Source organism: Rhynchophorus ferrugineus, unplaced genomic scaffold, assembly GCF_030347505.1.
Source record: "Rhynchophorus ferrugineus isolate W39M unplaced genomic scaffold, kcgeb_rfMv2 rfM4, whole genome shotgun sequence".
NCBI lineage: Eukaryota > Metazoa > Arthropoda > Insecta > Coleoptera > Curculionidae > Rhynchophorus > Rhynchophorus ferrugineus.
In genome coordinates, this window is record NW_027472583.1 from 29,079,499 (window position 1) to 29,092,987 (window position 13,489).

The window sequence follows — 13,489 nt, forward strand, 5'->3', positions numbered from 1 at the left end:
AATACTTTTTTAAATTACCAACCATACCCGAAGACTAATTTTTAATTAAATGTGAAAATGGCTATTTGTACACTCGTAATTCAACATCTTCAGCTGCGTCATCATTATAATCAATCCATAGCCGGCGCTTTAGGAGAGTGTTTACTTCTCTACTAATACGCTAGTGCTGGTGCTACAGAACTTCGAATATTCTTTACTAAATCTTATCACAGATGGCTATTAACCGCAATTGTTCTGACAGAAGACAATTTAAGTCTGCTATTTTTTAATTCATATATTTTTCAATATGTTTGCTGACCTTTCCATCAAAAACGTCGGTTTTTCCACAGAAGTCTATGAGAAATTAGTTCACCCTTCATTCAGCAGACATATACAAATCATTTTCATAGTATCATAGCCTTAAATAGTATCACTCTACTTTCACTCAAAAATACGATAAGTTTTATGCTTATTAATTGCATGTTATTTTATTTTATATCAATTGTAGCAAATCATATTTTATACACATTCATCTACAGATAATTCTTTTAAACATTTGCCTTATATTATAATCAATTCTAACGTGAATAAAATGTTAAATAAAATCAATGTTGTTAAACGAATCCATCAACCATATGGTTTGTCTATTCATTAATTATTTTCTTTTTCTATTTATTAGCTGCCCATTTCACTTTAAGAAGGTATTTATTAAGACAAATTAGTTTCACTATATATTAATAACAATATTTTCCAACATCTCCAAAAGGTTTTCCACATTATTCCATCAACATGGCGATATAGTATCAAAAGAAAAATTTTAATTTATCAGCGACACTATTTCCACTCAGCGATTCAAACATGCAGTTTCATTCTTTCATAATATTATTTTATAGTTTCGAAACCACGTGCAACTGAATGCTGCAACAGTCTGAAGAGCTAATTAGAAACCACTATAGCCTTTTTGCAACAATACATCGTTCAATTTGTTCGATTGGTTCCAGTAGACATTTGCAGTAGCAATTTCATTATTTTTTAGCAGATTATAATACACTATACCGTGGTTATCCCACCATATGCGCAGGAAGACATTACTCTTCAATACCGATGTGGATAACTTTCTTATTTTCCTGATAAACCCACTTTCTATCACCAGTCACAATACGTGTCAGAAAACACTTCTTTTTTGTTTGGTAATTAATGAAATCGCGATATTGAAACGATTCGACTCACGATGGAATATTCAGTCAGATCACATGTTATTTCCTCCCTTTTGGAATTTCCCATATTATATAAACGTCTAGAATTAGTTGATGTATGTTGATGTTAAGTTTTTGTCCAAGAAGTCTTGCATTGTCTTCGAACTGTGTTGGTGCTCTCGACCGTTCTTTGCCAATAACCGTCTGCAAATCACCACCTTAAATTATTAACCAATACTGACAATTAAATACAACAAATAAATAAATATAACAATAAACAGCATCACCACCAGTTTATAATGTGTTTGATGAGCTTCGGCAGCAATTCAATCAACAAAATTAGTGAATATCGAATACCAAATACCAAATACTACCAAATAAAAAACTATTATTTTCTATATAGAAATATTAAAACGCAAAAGAATTTAATAGCTAGATTAGGTTGTATAATAGTTTTGTACATTGGTATTTTTTTCATTTTCACCAAAAAATATCCCTGATATCTGCGTTATCTTCATATTATTCACATATTATTTCTTTTACTATTCCGTTTTTACCGTATTATTATCTTATCTAACTAAACAATTTGAATCTAATTTTAGACAATCTGTATAAACTGTACCATGCTACTATTTATCAACAAACACATAACCAAGGTTCGCTTTAAATAGTACGACCGTCCCCAAAGCGAGGTGGAGGGTGGAGGGACACGACCATTAAACCTAATTATGAACGGTTTTCTCGATTCGGCCTCATTCGATCCCGATGACGTCACGACGCGGTCGTCTCTCTCGCACCCGATACGAACTCGTCGGGGAGGAAGCGAGAGAGACGTCGAATTACACTGGCGACGATTGTCATCGTCATTATCCGCCCTAGAGTTACGCAACAACCATTACGATTTGATTTTCGTGTTTTGTTTTATTTTTATTTCATGGGGCTTCTTTTGTTGTCCTCATCGGGACAATACGGGCGACTTAATTGGATGAATGGTTTGCGTGACATTTTCCGTCAAATTGCCGATAGTAAAAATTTTGTATTCTAACTTAAACTGTTAATATTCTAATGAAAGTTGGTAAACTGAATAAATCTTAATTACACAATATCAATCAATCATAATACAGCCAAAATAAGAGAATGAAAACTAAGTCTAAAGTAACATTAGCAGAACTAAATTAAAATAAAAGAAGCAACAAGTGGGAAAAACAAATATATATTAAACAAAGACCGACTAGTTATCAAAATTAATAGTTAAAGCATTAGTGTAATTTATAGCGAAATTATATAACAAAATTACTGCATAACCACTTAAAAAACAGTTTTATATGGTTAAATTATACGATTAACTAATCGATAATAGTAAGTAGGAGTAGGTATTACATAATTTTAAGACATAAAAGCAAAATAAGAGGAATCAAACGAGAGTAAATTTTAAACCCATATAAGCGCATCTAAATTAACATAACGGACACGACAAATAAAAAAAATACATGGTTATAAATAACAACAAAAACTAAAAAAATGTATTCATGCTATGAAAATTGCTCTAAAAAATAAAACTGAATAAGGCAATATAATATGGTAAAATAATTCAACAACAGTACAAAATGAATGAAATGAAAAACAAAATGAAACATAAGAATATTTAATAGCAAAATAAGTAAAATCACTATTAGAATTAACCCAGATGACTGCATAATAATTTCAAATTAGTCGACTTTGTTGGCACAGTGGTAAATGCGACAGGACGGTCCTCCTACTGTTGCGATAGTCGCAGGTTTGAATCCCACCGGGGAATGGTCGTAAATTTATGTTTGTAATTGTTTAACATTTGTAATTATCCTTAGGCAAGAGTGCAAAATCCGACAAGGGAAATGATCCCAGTCACGCCAGTAACCAAGCTGGGTTAAACCGGATGTCTTCTGGGATGATTTATAAGTTGATCACTCGCCAGTCGGTGGGCTTAATGACGAGGGCCGTGATTCGGAGCCCACGTTAAACTGTAGATCCAGTCCAGATAAACCTTCGTTGGTAAAAAGGAGTCTTTAATTATTTATTTTGTTTCCTATATCTACATATATATGGAAAATATGGTGCAGGCTCATAAAAAACTGGAAAGTATTTATGGTGAAATTAAAAAAAAATAAGAGTAATAAAATAATACTAAAATTTAAAGAAGTATTAACATCTCTGAATTAAAATTGAAAATAAAGGAAACAACAAATAAAAAAATTATTTGTACGAACAAAATTACTATTAAAATAGAACTAGATTATTGGAAAATAATTTCAGATTAATAAGAACAAATGTAGCAGGATTATTAAATATTGAATCAAAAATTATTATGCTTACTGATTCTAGAATGTCATTTTTATCATATTTTGTTGCCTTTGTACTTTTGCTCTTAAAAAATTGTGTAGTGTTGAGGATGATTAGTACTTGAGTAAGTACCAAGAATTGGTTTTCTCGTTTGCCTTACGAAAATTCGTTAAAGATGCCGCCTTGGCCTTGGCCAATTTTAGAAAAAGTCAATAAATATTTCGTCCGGCGACATCGCTACTGAACTGAACATCAACAATTAAATAACACTACACAATTTACATAAGACACCAAAAATAGTACACCCTTCTAATCTTATAATCTAAGAAAACAAGCAATTTCTGAAATAAATTATTACTGGTGGAAACCCACAGTACCATATACCCCAATAACGTGTGAAATAAGAGCAGACGATTTAAAAAAACTTGACCAATAACAAAAATTAATCAACCTATCACATCTGACGGGGAAAAAATTGGGAGAAATTAGCTGGAAGTGTTGATGTCTTCATCATATTGCCTAGACCATGCCCTTACTGATAGTTTTATCAGAAAAGAGGCAAAAGCTCGTCGATAAAACCAACACAAATATCAGCGATGAACCTACACTTTATATGAAAAGATTCATTTTAAAAAATGAAAACGAAATTACTTTTTCCTCAGCTTAATACATTAACACAGGTTAGATGTTGTCACAAAATATGGTAAAACGGAAACCAAAACAAATTTTTAATAAGATTATTTAAACAAACGGTTGGTTGTATCCAATCGTGAATACCAAAAATACGTATCCATAAATGCGATGCAGTAATAAGTAGCAACAACAAAAATTAGCGAGGTGCGCCCGTACGCTCTATGAAATAGCGGTGTAGGGAGACACTCCCATGAAAAACGGATACGGAAGTATGCTTGAACCCATCATGGTACATCCCATTTCGCTCACAATTATTCAATCGCAACGGCAGTATAGCTCGTCGTTTGGCTCGCTAAACAACAACAAATTTCGCAGGTCTTCCCCAAAACTAAAACCTCAGAATCATTTTTTCGTGCTGTTTTACTGTGGATTTACAAGAACAACTCTCTTGGTACGTATAAGCTACTACTCCTTTAACGCTTAAGTTTTTAATGTTCGATATCATCAAGATGTGTCTAATAAGGCTTTTAAAGGTAATTAGTAAAAGGAAACTTAGTAAAACTAGTGAATTGTATTCTCTCTTCAACCAATTTTCAGGTATTTCTGTTAATACTTATTATTTACAAATAAATACGTAAAAATATGAATATGTATATAAAATTATATGGTCTATCTGCGCTAGAAGGCATGATTCAATAGCATTCATGGTTTTGGATTTAAATATTTCAAAAAGTAAAATTCCAGTTTTAGTTTCTGTTGATTTTCTGAAGATTCTTACATAGCATCGAAAATATTTTTAGCTTATAATATATTTAACTTATAATGTATTCCTAATTCAATTAAACTTTATCCAATCTAAATCAAGTTTCACAAATTTTATGAATTGTAAAGTTTCGGGATCTGTCTACTAGTGCTACTTTAATGCGCATTCAGAATAATTAATTTTACTTTATTAGTCCAAAGGGTTTTTGTCTGTTCAACTTCCGGGTAAGTCTATTATTGACGATCAGTTATAGTACTTCACAGAATTTCACTTACTGTTTTCTCGGAAAACGTTTTATATTTTCCCTTACCGCCAGCCAGTATCCTTATATCTTTGTGGATGTCATTATTTCTAATATAAGGGGGCATGAAAAATTCTATGAAGAACTTTCTTTCGGTAAATTTGGATCATATTGATACTAGTTTCCTCTGTGGAATCGCCTAGATGCACACCAAAAGTTTACACTGGCTTGGTGAGGTGACATTTTGTGTTATCGTCTAAACTACCATCACAATTTTGCCTCAAAGTCCTCTTCGATTTTTTAAACATGATCTCTCTACTTGAGTGGTAGTGTGCTCAAGTTACTGGCAGCTCATCTATTTTTTGTATGTGAAATCTATATGTGTAGACTTAGTAGCATTCAATTTCCTTTGCGTCTCCTTAGTCCACTCAGTAATGTTATTGACAGGTGTCTGTACTCTATTCACAGTCGTCCCAGTATTGTTACTTGTAGCGGGTAGTGCAACATCATCAGCAAATGTAGCTATTTTTATTCCTTCACATTTAGCAATCACTGTTATAGAGTAAATATAATACTGGTCGAATAATACTATCTGGTGGTATATTCGTATAACCGTATCATATTTGTATTTGTATCTTATAGTGAAGTGACGATTAGAAGTGTAGGATTTCAGAATTTGGTTCGTCTGGCTGCCTAATTTGTTTACCAACTTGTTATATGCAGATCTGGACTTTAAGAACAATATTAAAAAAATGATTAGATAGTTATAGATAACCCTTTGTAATATGCGTGTGATGTGCCTTTTAAATTAAAAGAAATCGCAATTGCATTTCGTTTTATTTTTAACTATTATTCAGAATTAGCTAATAACTACATAAACAATTCTGCCAAGAAAGTACAAAAAATTCGTCAATTAAGTTCAAAAATGTTCCATATTGTAAATAATTTCTAAAATAACATTCTTATATCCAATTCCAATTAATTAATCCCATTTAATCCAGTTGTCAAAACATTTTAAACCTAATTTTCCCAAATCCGCTTCATTTCTTGCCGGTACATTCTTCTTTATGACTTTTATCGAAAACAAGTGTCTCGAAATGGTAATTTGAGTTTTGGGAAAAGAAAGAATATAATATAATATTGGGAAAAGAAAGAATATAATGTACTGATACTACCTAATGAAATCTATGTTTCTTCTCATCTAGCGTATTAGAGGAATTAGTCACCGAGAAAAGTATCGATATTTCGATATATCCATATTATAAATAACATCGATATTTTTTCGCAAGATGTATTAATATTTTTAATAAATCCTTACAATTAAATACCAAAAATTACTAATCATTTAAAATTAAGTACCAAAATACACTACACAAAAATATAAGAAATATAATTTTTTTTAATATTGAAAAATATCGACATAATATCGGCAAAAAAAATTTCGCCCAAAAATATTGATATTTATTTATTTTTTTCAAAATATATCGATATACGGATATTTTTTCGGCATCCTTATAGTGTATCCTTCTGTCATGAATTCCAAAATTCAATAATTACACCCACCACCACCACCAACTAGACGATAAAAATAATTCCTTGACCCAATATAAATAGTTTCTTAAAATTTGGCAAATCATTATTTTTTAACAAAATATAAACTAGCATAAGATGAATAAGTACAAACAATACAGGTCCTTAACTGCGATTTTTATTATAATGTTATTGCATATATAAAGGCTGTTTATTCTTGCTCATAGTCATATCTACACATAATGTATTATGATTATCCTATTAAAGATGCAACTTTACTACAATAGGGCTCGCAGCTTGGCTCGTTAAATGACTCTATTGTTCTTTAATTTTGCATATGTTACAGCAAGACTTCTCGCATGTACGTATTATTTGGTTATTACAATGTGATTTATTGTTGTGACATTTCATTTTAAAGGACTTTTTTATTAAAAATAACTGTCCATTATAAATTATTGCTGAAATTCTAAATCAGAGCATATTTTCCCTCATTTTTCTAATAGCAACCAAATATCATATCAAATAGATTCATTATGTTATTATATATTGCATCTGTTATGTTCTGTAGATTGGCCGACAGAAGGAGCGATATCTGGCGAATACAGCGTTTGATATTTTCTGTATTTTAACACATTTAGAGCGTTTTTATGATTATAGAAATTAGAAGTCATTGTATCTTGTATAGTTACAAAAGATAATTATAGGGTTTTCCAATAAAGGCGAGTAGATGTCGGCGGGTTTCAAACGGATTATTATTCTATTATTATATCAAAACATCCAATTGCTTCAATAATGTTAGAGATGGGTATTAACTTCTCATTATCCGATATAAAACAACTTACAATCAAGGTCTGGTGATAGTGCTATCCAAGGAAGATAGTTGATGAGAATCTGATGCTCTTAAACCCAAGACAATTTTAGCTGTGTGTATGGGCGCATCACCATCGTGGAATATGGCAGTATTTAGCGGATATACGTGAATGAGTAGATAAGCCGAATATGATGATATTGCTACCCAATTCAAAACGGAACCTCCCTCATGATTGACTGTAAGAAGCAAGAGTCGAAATTATTTTGGCTTTCTCCATAGATAAACACAGCCATTTGTAAGAAACAATATAAACGAGGATTAATTGGACCATACCATATTCTTTCTATGTACAAGGTTTCATGATCGTTGCACCGCTTCTTCCGCCGCTTAGTAATCGCAGCACTTCTATTAATTTGCGAGGTTTATGGAATTCTCTTCGAACTGTCTTTGTTAAGTATTCAATTCTGCTGTCACTTTTGCCACGGTAAATTTGTCTGGTCATAATCCTTTTTAATGGTCATCGGTTCTCTATCAATAAACTTAGGGTTTATCCGACTATTCCCCTTCGTCAATGAGGTTTTACTATATTTTGTGTATATTATTATTAACGTGGATATTGTTTCTCGTGGAAAGGCAAACAATTCAGTTCTTTTGAACATAGACGTTCCCGCTGATCGAGCACCAAATATGAGAGATTTTGCACATTTCACTGATCACTTGCTCTTACCGTCGCAGAACAAAACGTATAATACATAGAGTAATGGAGAGACAACTCAATAGGGGACTTTTGAATTTGATAGGCCAATTCAAATCTCCATTATAGGCACCTGTAAGGAAAACATTTTGCTGTGAAGACATTTGATTGGCTCTTTGATAAATTTGGCACGTGACTGCCCTGAAGTCATGTTTAATTGACCAATAAAATTTAAATAAAAAACAAATTAATTTTTGAAATTGATTTATTAAATGAAATCTATGATTGAAATAAATATAATCTGTAAAACTGCAAATTATGTATAAAATATAAATATAATATAAAAATAAATATATCTATAAAATATAAATATTATCATAAACAAAGAACTAAGTTATGTCTTCTGTTTTTTCCTTTTTTTTTCATATTTGTTTAGGGCCATGAAATTAATAAAATCTATTAGAGTTCTACCTTTTTGTTTTCTCATACTAAAAGCAAAATTTGAGTCTTTCTCTGTTAAAATCCTATTTTACCTATTTTATCCAAAATTATATGGTGCATATTAATTTTAACATTCTACCTGGAAGATCATTAAATAATGTACAATTATAAGGTTTTAAATTTACATTTTTTTAAAGATGTTTGACATAAATATGTTATATTGTCACCGTGGCAATATCGTAAGATAAAGTTACTAACTACTGACAGTATAATAGAACATTTTTCTGGGGAATGTGATATTGCCTTGCCTTGTTTGTTCATTGAGTATGGAATTTATTCTCTTCAGAATTTGCTAAAGGCAAATGAGCTCTAATAGACCCCAAAAAAAATCCAAATTATCTTGATTAAGTAGCCTTAAGCCAATATTTATAATATTTACTCGGATAAATTACACATTTTTTTCCTTTAATGAAATGAAACTCCTCAAGGCGGTTATTACATTTTTAATTCACTTTAACAAATTTGTTCTTACTTGGGTTTGGTTAAACCTCTCTTAAAAGGTTTAACTATCAAATAATTGATCCAAGAATAAAAGTATATGGCTGCTCATCTAGCTTCTTTCGGAAAAGGGATCATTTTTAAAATTAAATTTAAAATATCAACTTACAAAACAAAACACGCTCTAACAACTATAAATTTCTTTGATGGTTAATCCAGTCAGTTTGGGATTTTTAAGATAGCTAAAGAATTCTTCGAAGTAAAATGATTCTGCATTTCTTTATTATCTGTACATCCGGGTACACAACACTTTCTAGATGGAAAATTCAGTTTACTTATTGTACTACCGTCTTATAAATACTAATGAACTAATAACTTAATCTCTAAACGTTATAAAGATCTAATTGCACTGCTCCTTAGGTTATTCACGCTGAAAATGGCGCCCGAAACAAATGAACAATAAAGACACTTTAAAAAACAAAGTGAACCAATCGGATCCCGTCGCGGCTTATAGCATAGTGATTAAAACAAGTTAGTTAAATGTAGCGACATCTACATGTTGGACATCGCGAAACATTCCCCGAAAATATCCTGTGAAGCTAAATCTCTATTTATCTATGATATAATACATTGAAATGTAAACTGCAAGACTTCAAGCAGTGTTGCTAACATGCAACAAGGTGTACTTTATTGCATGGTGTTGATATTATTTATGATATTATGACTTAGCTATGTTGAGGAACTCCGTATAAGTTACTAACTATAACTATAAACTGTATTCAAAATATTACATAGGATTTATTATAAATCGAATAGTATAATTTTTATATTGCATCAAATTTCATTTCACTTCTGTTTATATACGATGTGTTTATAAGTTCCCGCTGGTTTATAATAGAGGCAATTGTAACTGGCAATTCAGAGAGTCACAAGAGCATATTTTTTGCACAACAAAAATTGTACTTGTGAGAGAACCATATTTAATTATTTTATGAATTTCATGAAAACTCTTTAGAAAGCCATTATATCTTTGAAGCCCTAGTCCCTTTTGACTACCAGTTATTTCACTTGATACAAAATGCCTTTCGGTATACGCTTTACTTGATCTACGGAACATTTGTATTCACAAATTATGTGGAAGGATGGACAATATTTATATTAATATATTCATGGTGTTATTGTGACAGAAATTCTTTAGCTGTACATTTTATTACGTCTTCTGCTTAAATGTAAACAACAGGTTTCCTTAGTCCCAAAATGACCAAACGACCTGGCAACAAAATAACAGAAAATATTACGAATCACAAATGATTAGGAATGGGATGGAATTAATAACACCACTTATATTCTAACTAAAATATTTTCAATTATCAAACAGCAGTATTCGCTATTGTAATTCTCGAAGTGCGACCAAACCAATAAAATCGATCAGTAAAAAACGACTCACTCACACAATTGTCGAGTTGTTATTTATCTGGGTCATACGAGGGTGCTCTGTGAGCTTCTTCTTAAAAAAACAATCCAAAATGAAGCCGTGATGTAGATGAAAAACTCACGAGAAAATGTTTAACTGAAATCACGATAACATGTAACAACTGTGTGCGTATATATATTCAATATTAATTCTGTTATATATATAATTGATCTATTACTTTAATTATTGTAAAGATATATTATTACATAGGCCTACAGAAAAAGGTAAAATTAAGTGTAAAAAGTGGACAATCGCCAGCATACTGAAAAATATATATGAAAGAAAGAATTTTTTTTATACATGTAACAAGCATCAACATTTTGATGTGACGTAATTTCCATTACTTTTGAAATATGGGTAAGTAATAAAAACAAGCTGTTCTCTCTTATAGGGTTCCATTTTTTCTAAACTCAAAATTGTCAACTGGTTAACTGTATTTCTTGTGGTATACCACACATGGCAGCAAATTCAAGCGCTGCATCAATGAAACACCCTATATAAGCTCAGTGAGTCCACAATCTGCCCTATTGGCAATAAGTATTTCTTATGTCTATATTATATATACATGGCATGTAGAAAATCACTTCATTAAGCAATCTTCTGTATAAAATATTATCTTATTTAATTAGTCTTATTCTAAAGCTTATTCTAAAGTCTACATATGTCCAGTAATCAGATCAGGTGATGTTAAACGTTTTAATCTCCGCACTTCACTATTACATCGCATATTTAGCTGATTAGCAAGTACATTGGGATGCACTGACACTCTTTCGAAGTACTTCACACAAACACGTTGAATTACACTCGTTATAGGTTCTAGAGGAATATAAGCTATGATATCTGAAATATTTAAAATACATACTGTTAATTTACTTTAAAATTGTATTTTATTTTATGGAAGGAAGAGACCACTTGTTGAACGGCGATAGACGACACTGAGAGGTTTTAGCTATCCCCACATAAATTCACGCATAACGTAACACACATTTTAACACATTTTTGCGCCAAAAGTGAGCTCGCGCGCTACTCACTTTACACAGAGCTTTCTCATACCCAAATATTTGTGAATGATATGATTTCCACATTCAGTTGATATCTTTAGAGTGTCTGCTATCAATTGTGTCAAAATCATTTTGTGAATTTTTTAAATGTTTTCGTCGGTAATAACCTCTTTTGGGCGTCCACTGCATTAACCATTTTCGATGCTCATTTGACCACGTCTAAACTTAGCATGCCAATTCTTGATGGTTGATTTTCCTGGGGCAATGTCCGGAAACTCGGCATCAAGCCAGGTTTTTTGCTTCAACTGTATTTATTTCCCTTCAAAAAGCAATATTTTATCAACACGCGAAATTCCTTTTTATCCATTTTTTTTCACAATAACAAAAGTGGCTTCACTCAAAATGCTATAATTCACAAACTAATGATCCGACAGCTGTCAAATTTATGCACGCATCTTTTGAGGGTTAGGGCCAACTAAAAAACATATGGATTTAATTCTAGTACCGCCATATTTGTGTCAGACCGGGGACTTTTCAATTAACCTGTTAATATAGCTGTTTTTAAAAAATACTCAAAAATGACCCGAGTCTTGACAGTAATAACTGTAAAATTAATGTACCCTGTATTTTTCTCAATAAAAACTTAAATTTACACGACAAAATACGCAGTCCTTCGGTTCTGTCCTGTTTTGAATTGCGAAAATTACAGAAGATAGGGAAAAGCACAACGTGATCCGTGGAAATTGGAGACCGGTTTAAATCCGAGTGCCAATATTTGAAAAATCAGTCAACAGATTTACGAATCGCTCTCGAAAACATCGCTTTGGACGAGGAATTGCAGTTGGCACCTGTTCAATTATGAGTCGTGGCCGTCCACGCTCCGATTTCTGAGAAACCACCGTGTGCCATCATCATTATTTCGGTTTGGTTTTGTGCGATACCTTTTACCCATTCAGCCGGCAAACGACTGATAGTGTCCCGGTTGACCCCGTTACATCACAATTAAAGCATTTCGATAGTAGGTTTTGGGATTTCGTCGTTTTGTTCCTCGGTTTCGGATTCTCAACTGTATGTAATATTAACACGACGCCAACATCACATTTTTACATATTCTGAACTTACAAAAATCAAATTTTCACATAATATCCTACATATAATCAATTGTTAAATGCAATTACTAAAATTTAATAACTCAAGACAACACAATAACAAGCTAGAAATATATTCTAAATAATTCAAGATATTTATTACACTTTTAATATCAATTATTATTTTATTGAAATGAACTTTCTACATTCTACATATAATTTCACCCAATTTATAGGTTATGTTTATCGCGTGTTTTACATTTCGATGACCTTTACTTTATTATATAACTACTATGTTAAGTTTCGCTACATATTTTTTATTAAACGCTTCCATGTATTGTTTTTTTTTTTCGTTTTAAAAATGTATTTATTGAAGAAAATTAGTACAATATTAATAATTTTCTATAACTTCTTCCTATCTTTGTGGCAACATGACGATACCCTGTCGAAAGAACGATGTTGGTTTGAAATCATCGATTAATTTTCGCAGTTTTTCAGCATTTCTACAAATTTTACCGGCAAAGTATGGATCAGAACCTGTGGTAATCATAAGGGTCTGATGAGCACTCTGGGATCGGTAGGACAGTCCATTCGAGATGCAACATATTATACTTCATAATTCTAAATGGAAACTATTTTATGTAGAAAAATGTCAAAATTACCAAATGTAGTAATTAAGTTAAGCTGTAATATGGATGATCAAAATACATAGAAGAACCTAATATATAACAATTTTCTTATTAATTAAACTTAAAACTAGTCTTCCTTAATATTCGAAGGTTGTTCTATTTCAAGACTGCTAATTTATAAAAAGTTTGTTC

At 31.5% G+C, this 13,489-nt stretch overlaps 1 protein-coding gene across 22 annotated transcripts in view; it reads left to right on the forward strand.

Moving 5' to 3' along the window:
• Window positions 1-13,489, forward strand: part of CAP (Cbl-associated protein) — a 153,171-nt gene that overhangs the window by 54,798 nt on the left and 84,884 nt on the right. Inside the window, exon 1 of one of the 22 annotated variants that reach the window (XM_076402601.1) lies at window positions 12,537-12,648. The exons of the other annotated variants lie outside the window; for them this stretch is intronic. The gene's annotated coding sequence lies outside the window, so the exon portion shown is untranslated. Of the gene's footprint in view, window positions 1-12,536; window positions 12,649-13,489 lie in introns of those variants that run through there. 22 annotated transcript variants of the gene reach the window in all.